Source organism: Meleagris gallopavo, chromosome 1 (assembly GCF_000146605.3).
Source record: "Meleagris gallopavo isolate NT-WF06-2002-E0010 breed Aviagen turkey brand Nicholas breeding stock chromosome 1, Turkey_5.1, whole genome shotgun sequence".
Taxonomy (NCBI): Eukaryota; Metazoa; Chordata; class Aves; order Galliformes; family Phasianidae; genus Meleagris; species Meleagris gallopavo.
The window spans coordinates 91142090-91151134 of NC_015011.2; positions in this window are offsets into that span (position 1 = coordinate 91142090).

Consider the following 9045-nt stretch of genomic DNA (forward strand, 5'->3'; position numbering starts at 1 on the left):
TTCATCTGTGTTCTCAGACCAGATTTGTTTGTGTAAGAGCATAGTCCATACTGTAACCTTTTGTGAAGGGGAAGCAGTACCACTGAAATCATCTAATCTGACCACTGTGTATTCCTATGCATATGTATAAACATTTGTAAATATAAACAACAACATGCATGTATCAGTTGATAACTGACTGAAAAGACATTCTGTCTCATCTGTCCTTTGAAGTGCAGGTTAATATGTCATCTTTGCAAAATATTTGAAAAATATGTTCTTAAATCACAGCATTCATGAATTGAATTCTCAGATTATTTCACATTCCTATTCTTTATGGTGTCAGTTTGTTTTTTACTATTTTTTTTTTTTTTCCCGGGGAGGTGGGAAGGTAGGCAAAGGTTTGGAATTCTTATCAAGTAGAAACGTCACACCATGAAAGGGGATAAATGTTGAAGCAGGAAAAAAAATCTGGCACATGCCTTGCCTTTCAGAGATTGTCACTGTGTACACTGAGGTCTTAATAAATAAAAAGATTGCCAGCTGTACTTCAATTAATGGCTCCCTTAGTAGTGTTTAAAAAGAAATAAATAAAGCAATATGCTTTATTTAATTGTCTGACTATATGGAGATAAACCAAGAGGCAGAGTAAGCTGCAAGACAGTTAAGTAAGAAATCTGTATTCTTAATCTAGCTGTACATCATGCAGCTATTCTCCTTTGATGATGTGACCTCTGTGATGAACCTGGCTAGTAGAGCACATGTGCTGCACCATCTTCCTAATTAAGCCATCAAAATGCACTGGAGCAAACTGAGTGACTTGCATAGACCAGTATAAGTAATTTTAGTTCCTCTATTGCTTGGTTAATAGAAAGTGGCACTGTTCTAGATTATGACTGATAGAGGTTATGTGCTACAGCTGCTCTTATTGTGTTTGCAGGTAAACCATTTTATAAGCAGTTTCTGTGCATATGTAACAAGGGGGCACTGTTACTTATTTCCCTATCTTACTTTTCGAGGATGTAATCACAGAGACATTTCCTCCTTTTTTTTTTTTCCCCTAGAAGCCCTTATCTACAATTATTCTCAAAGCACAGAGATAGTCTACTTGTTTTTAATGCAGAATGTTTTCCAGAGCTGATATCAAAAAGAAAGGATGTCTACTGAAGCAAATAAAAAGGTAAATAAGAAAAAATGTCAGCAGTGACAATTGGACTCTTAAGAAAAAAAGGAAATATTTTTGATATGGATTTCATTGGCCTCAGCTTAAGCCCTTGTAAACATGTGGTATGGGTTCTGAACCTTTTATTGGTATTCTTCACAAATAGTCTTACTTGAAGCTTTAGAGGAGAATTTTTTTTTTTTTCATTTCCTTTCTTAGAGACTGATATACAAAAACTATCAGACTGGCATAGTCAAGCCTTGAAAGTCTCTCATAGTCATTATAAACTTACCATAAAAACATTTTCTAGTCTACATAGTTCTGTGGCACTCCAAAGCGCATAGCAAGGCTACTGTAGAGGAGTTTGCATGTCATAATCTAAGAATGAATTCTCTTGAATTCTGTAATTTCATGAATGTTAATGAAGAATGTATGTACTTATAACAATAGAATTTTGATCAGAAATTGTTCAACATGAATTAAAACAAAAATAAGTGATAAATTGTCCTGAGAAAAGTCTTCAGTTACGAAAGTGCAGAGCAAAATGACATAGTCTCTATTGAATCTGATATTTATTTAGGTGATCAATCTCTTAGACCTTCAAAGCAACTTAATGACTGTAACGTCAATTATAAAACTAATTTCAGTCATATCAGTGAAGAATGTAAGAATTTACAAGGATGTTTTCACACTTATGACTACTCAAGGGGTTTCTGCAGGCTTATCTGTACTTGTTAATTTATTTTTAGTGCTGTGTATTATGGTGCCTAGGGATGCTTTATTAAGTGTTTTAATAATTGTCAAATATATTTTACAATTTCTGCCTTGATAAAAGTAGTTTACATAAACCTGTATCTATACATAGGAAAAAAAAATCCCTTTTCAGGGACTGCCACCCTATTTTTGCACAAGATTCACAGGAAATTCCTACCTTTTGTCTAGTCTGAATTTTAAATCATAATGTAATTTTTGAAACCAAATAAGTCATATTTTAATCTTTTACTCATCCTTAGCTATTGAGTTAGTTTGACACTAACATCTATATATTTATGCTGTATACATTATCATGTTATGAGTACAGCAGTGAGTAAATGACTAGTTGCTGTGTGTTCCTTATTCCATTATTTTTCAAGTTTATCTTTTTGTTATTAACAACTTAAGTATTTTTCCTACATTGATGATTGTATGTTGGTAGTCAAAATAACATGTCAAATACAGTGTGTATATTACTTCCAAATCAGTCAAACAAGTTTACTCTGTTGAATGAAAACAAAAACACCTAACCCTTGCAGATGATTTTTGCTTAAGGCATTCTTACTACTGTGCTACTGTGAAGATAAAAGACCCTTTAACAGTGATGTGAAGCACATCTGGTTAGCCATTTACTGTTGAGCTTCTGTGTTTAGATATTTCTTTAATTACACTTCTGGAGGCTTTTTCTTCTTTTTTTTTTCTCCCCAGTATTTCCCTATGGATAAAATTTAATGATATTATTTATAACTTGCTTTATAAATTAGATCATAAATGACTGAAGTTTATGCCTACATCATTTTGACATGCAGCTGATGTGACCTCCAAGGTCACACTTTTAATATATGAAAATAAAAAGGCAGCTAGGCGACTAATGATATCTGACAAAGGGATGCACTGCTGGTCTTTTTTTTCTTTTTCTTCCCTCTCTCTCTCCCTTTTATTTGGAGTTATACCCTTCAGGATTTCTTTTACTTACTGCAGTCCTTATTAAGTATGATTAAACTGTTCCCAGTTCTCTGTACGCCCATCTGAATCTTCAGATTTAAATGCATAGGTGTAAAATTTCAGATTTTCATAGAATTATAGAATGGCCCGGGCTGGAAGGGACCTTAAAGATTATGTGGTTCTAACCCCTTGCCATGGACAGGGCTGCCACTCATCAGCTCAAACTGCCCAGGGTCCCATCTAACATGGCCCTAAGTGCCTCCAGGGATGGAGCACCAGAGCTTCTCTGGGCAGCCTGTGCCAGGGCATCACCACCCTCTGAGTAAAAATATTCCTTCTAACATCTAGCCTAAATTTCCCCTAAATTACTCTAAGGCCATTCCCCCTTGTCCTATCACTATCAGACCATGTAAGATGTCAGTCCCCCTCTTGTTTATAAGCTCTCTTCAACTCTCTTTAAGGCCACAATGAGATCTCACTAGAGCCTTCTCTTACCCAAACTGAACAACCCTAACTCCCTCAAGCTTTCTTTATAGGAGAGGTGCTCCAGCCCTGTGACTATCTTCATTGCCCTCCTCTTGATCTGTTCCAATAGCTCCACATCTTTACAGTTCTGGAGACCCCAAGCCTGGATGCAGTACTCCAGATGGGGCTTCACAAGAGCTGAGTAGAGGGGGACAATACTCTCCCTCTCCATTCTAGCCGCCTCTCTTTTAATGCAGCCCAGGATACCATTGGACTTCTGGGCTGCAAGAGCACACAGCTGGCTTGTGTTCAGCTTTTCATCCACCAGGATCTCCAACTCCTTCTCTGCAGGGTTGCTCTCAATGAGTTCTTCTCCAAGTCATGTACAGTAAAAAATATTTTATTATATTTGGTAACCCATCTCTAAAAGTATGGCACCACACTAACACAGATATGATCACTTGCATGTTTTGAAATTGCTCAATGTTTAAGCAATGTTTAATGTCTTCCTTCCTTTAATCATATTTGTTGTTAAAATGTAGATTTTAATTCTTGAAATCTGCTGCAGATTTAAACTTCTTTGCCAATTTGGCATGTAACACACAAACATCATGATTTTGAAAAGTGTGATGCTCTAATGATGCTGTTTCCATGATGTTCTCTTGTTACATATCTAAGTGCAGATTTGTTTACAGTTGGTAGTTGATAAGCTGCATTTCATCTGGCTATCGGATCAGGACTAAGCATTGTGCTAATTCAGAATTGGACCAAATGGAAAGGCCAAAGACTGTGGATGTTCATGACTGTATCTTCTGCTGAGGAACTGGGACATTTGGAATTGGAGTGTATAAGATCTAAAAAAAGTCTAAATCATTGTTCAGTGGCATGTTTTCTGTTGCCTCTTTAATCTATTCTCTGGTAACTTGTACACAGATTCATTATTTTCCAATTCCTGTTCATTTCTTTTCTGTTTTTTATTATTTGCTTTCATTATTAGACATAAGAAACTATTATCGTCTGTTTATTATCACAGATGCTTATGATTGGCTTTTCTGTAATCTTTAGGTTAGGTTCAACCAACACTGCACAAAGAAGTTAGCATCTGTTCTAAAATGTCAGCTGTTTGGCGACATGCCCACTCGTATTGGTTTCTCTTTCTACTTTGAAGTTGGAGCTGTTGCAGGGGAGAAAGATTCTTTCTATTATTGTTGTTTTAGTATTTGCCTTTAACAAGGTAGTTTTGATATGTCTTAAGTACACAGATCAAAACTGGTACTTGAATCTTATAGGAGTCTGTTCTAAATTTTCAAAAAAATGCAGACTATTCTAAGTTAAAACTAGGATTGCAGAAAAACTAGGATTGATGATTACTGTCTGCCTTCCCAGTTTATTTTCCATTTCTTTAAAATATATCATTTTCAAAATTTCTCTGTCCTTGAAAGGGCTTGCTGTATAGAGAGATCAAAACGTTAACTTCAGGTTCATTTCTTTCCAGCATTCATACAGCTTACCCAAATTGAGCTCTCTGCTCTCATGGCTAGATTACTTATGGGACCTGAGCTGCCTTATTTAAAGCTAGCCTGGAAACTCGACTTTACATTGCAATCTGCTGTTCTTTCATTGTCTGCTATCTTTATTTCATACTGCAACTTTTCTTGCAAGACTTCATGTTGTTTTATCCTATTGTAGACATTTTTAAAAATTATAGTTTGCAATTGAAATAGACGTTTAATTTTGATTTTATTTTTCAGAAAGATTCCATTATTACAGGTTTTTGTTTTTGTTTTTTTTTTCCTTCCAGTGGCTTTTGAAAGACTATATAGACAGTGATGGTTTTTGGTGTTTTTTTTTCTTTTTTTTTTTCAAGAAACATTATAAGAAAAAGTTGTGCATGCTTTAGCAGGAAATTCTGAATCATCCAGTATTTCAAAGGAATTAAGTACAGTGAGAAAAAGGATGGCTTAGGGTCAGTCATAGCTTATGATGGTATTCTGTCACTGTCAAATCTGTCTTTGAGCTCTCATTCAAAAATATTTAACCTTTCTATTATTGGAGAAAGTCCAATCAATCTACGTTACAGTCATCTTGCAAGAAATAAAGGAAATCCCTTGGTCAGCTCTTGCAGAAGAGACAGTTTTGCTAATTCAGAAGAACTGTCAGAATCTTATCATTAGAATTGACTAGTGTATCCTCTTGTCAAAAAAGAGTGGAAGCAGCAATACTGTACACAACTACAGCAGTAATATTTTTATTGAAACTGAAGGAAAGTCTAGAGTAAAACTGTTTATTTCTAGTCTGATTGCATGAAATCTTTATTATAATAGATAATAATTCATGTACATAGCAAAGCATAAGCAATATTTTAATACTGCAGAGCCAATTTAACTAATTCCATTCAAGGGCCATAGGGCACTTGTAGTCACCATTAAATCTTGCTCATGAACTGATGTGTCAAATTAAAAAGTAAAGTGGTTTTGATGAAGACTTCATCTTACTTCCCATTTTAATCTTTAATATATTTCTGGATTTCTGGAAAGGGAAAAAATAGCATGAGACAAGTCAGGAAAAAGAGGAAGAGAACAGAGGGATTGGTGCAGAATGGCTGCTAACGTAGGAGCAGAATTGACAGGAGACTGAAAATAAATGTGGGAAGTCCTTCACTACTGTCAGAGAATGATGTTCTACTTGTGCTTTACTGGATTGGATAGTATGAAGGGATCCGTATTTCTGCCTCCCTCAGACTACAAGGCAAAGTACAGAGAAAGAGTTGCTATTCTGAATTTCATATTAAGATGACTCTTGGGACTTACTGCTCAGTCCCAGGAGTTAGAAAGCACTCCTGGTGTGCATACTTTTATTCTGAGACTGTCTAGCTCCTTATCATGAAAGACAGTAGGAGAGTTGGCCAAGGAAATGCCAGAGAATGGATTATATAGTGAAAGAAAATCAGAGTAACAATTATAAATGATTAGGTTGTGAAAAGTTCATCGCCATTGTTTAACTGAATGAATATCTTTTGTGTCAGCTGAGAACATTCACACTCGAGGTCTATTTATGTCATATTACCATGTTTAGTAAAAGATATAACTTAATGCTGTCCATATTGTCAAAACTCCTTTTGAAGATAAGCTAATGTGTACAGTGTTACTCTGTATGTATACCAGAAATTTCTTTGCACGTACAGTATTGTCTTTTGTGTTCTTTTTAATTTGGTTTAGATAGATCTAACTAGGTGGCAGGGAGAACAGAGAAGAAGAAAGAAAGGAAAAGGTGTGCAGAAGAGTATAAAGGAAATGGAAGGGAAGACAAAGGAAGTAATTGCTAAAAGAATTTCAAAGGGGATTTCACAAATACCTAGAAGAATCAAGTTAGGAGAATATAACAGCATAGAGGATCATGTTTTTATAGATTTACTTCTTATGGGATGATTTCTTTTTCTATCATATTTCTCTAATACAATACTGAGTGCCCTGTGCTTCCAGACTGCAGCCAGGGTATGAGCATTGAGGAATGCTGATGTCATATTTTCTGTTGTATATACAATGTACCTACAGAGAGCTGCAGTCCATCCATGCATCTGCCAGTGGTTTCTTAAGTGGTGTTATGCAAAGAGGCTTCATTAGAGGTCCACACCTCATTTCATGAATTGTCTATTTGACTCTCAGGACCCCATTTTCTAGCAGCTCTGCACATTCACCATTAGAATTAGACATAATTATTTTTTCTCATCACAGCAGAATATTACTAGTGTGTAAAAAAATTATTTTAAAATGATATCTGCATTGTCTCATTTTATCTGTATGAAAAGCATGGAAAATTTGAGGATTTTGGATGATAGGCTTCAATTCCTTTCCATTATTATAATGGTAAAAATAATACTGTACAGGGGAAAAAATATACTTAGTACTTTCGAAGTTCACATACTTAAAGAGCATAGTGTGCTAGACAATGTTAAAATAGTACAGCATAAATTTCACTTACACAGCTTTATAGTCCAGCATATCAACTCATTCAGAGGTCTGATTTTCTTTGTTTATAGGATTTGGGAAGGAAAGATTGATAGTTGTATACCCACAAGTTTCAGAACTACTGTATGTAAATCTTTGAATGTAACTGTTCAGAAATGGCAACCTAACACTTTTATTAAGAAAAAAAATGAAACAAAACAAAAAAACTGAAGAAATACACAAATATTTGCAAACAGAAGAAAGAATGTTTAAAAATTTCTTCTCAAAACAAGAAATGCTGATTATGTGCAAAGGCAGCATTTTTCATCTCTGTGCTGACACTTGGTATTCTTCATTGAACTAGCTTCATCAAACTATCTAATGTTTTAGAAACTTGCATTTGAGTGGATTTCTGATGTTCTGAGTATGATATACTCAATAAGAACAGACAGTTGCTGCATCCTAGATGTACTGTTGCTGGAATTGCCCTTTGTAGTTGCCTGTTGTCTCCCTCTACTAAAGAAAGAGTTTGGATTTAACTTGGATTGAATAAATCCCATCCTTGGTGTCTGCTAAATCTCTTTTGTCAACTGGGCTGCTGCTAGACTAAACAATGGATATGCTGTTATTTATCTTGCACATGATCATCTTGCAATTATCCAAGTCAAGGATCAAGAAAAAGAGTACTGTGGCTGTATAGTAGTCCACGTGTACCTGTTTTCTTTCCAGGAAAACTAAAGCCCTGGAATAAAGACTCTCAGTGCTTGCCTTAAGAAATGATCAAACTGAGGAAGCAGTGCAGGGTCCAACAGTTTCGATGTAGCAAGGAAGTCTTGATCAGATTTGAGGGGTATAATGATGATATATTGCAGAAGATTATTTTTCCTTGCTTATTGTGGCAGCAAGGCCAAAGTATGTAGAAGGCTTGCAGCTCTAGTGCAGAATGGAGAGAGGTATTTGTGAATTATTAGTAAGAGAGGCAATGGCAACATGTAATATATTTCATTACATTGTTTGGACAATGCGCTGTCAGAAATGAGGAATTTTGAAACCCTTTGGGAATTCTTCAGCATGATCTTGGAAGGGACTGTGAAAGGAGCCTGCTGCAAATCTTGAAGTGTGAGTCACAAGCTTCAGCAGCTGAGCCAGAGGTGTCTGGTCTCAAAAGGGGAAAAAGAGTTATGCCTGAAGTTTAAGCTCCAGACACAGCGCCTGAAAGCTAATCAGTCTCAGGAAACATAAAAGCTCAACCAAGTAAAGCACGAGGAAATAAATTAGAGAGTAGTTACAAGGGTCTGAGTTTATTTCAGCTGGCATGTTAAATGGAGGTATCTGAGGTGGGGCCCCCCTGCAGACAAGGTTAAATTGGGTTGAATTATTCGTTGATTGCTTATGTCTCTGCCTTGACTAAAGAAGGAACCAGTAATGATACCTTGTGAGTGTCTGATGTTAGATCAAGTTTATCAAGTCCATTTTCTCAACTGCAGATTTTCCACCTGAAGAGCTTTCTTGTCAAATACTCCAGATTCCCTCTCTAAACTGATAATTGTGTTCTCTCATTTTCTGTTGAGACAGAAACATGTATGCCATGTACAGAGTAGTACCAAAGTTATGAAGCAGTTTTTACCTTACTTGCTCAGGTATGAATAATTCTTATTTACACCCCTCAGATCCTCTAGGTTTTTGAGCTGTCAGTTTTGGAGAATAATTTTGAATAGCCTTAGAGAGAGATGATTAAATTGCAAACTATTTCTCTTTGTGCCTACTTTTCCTCCCTTCTGTGGGGAAAAAAAA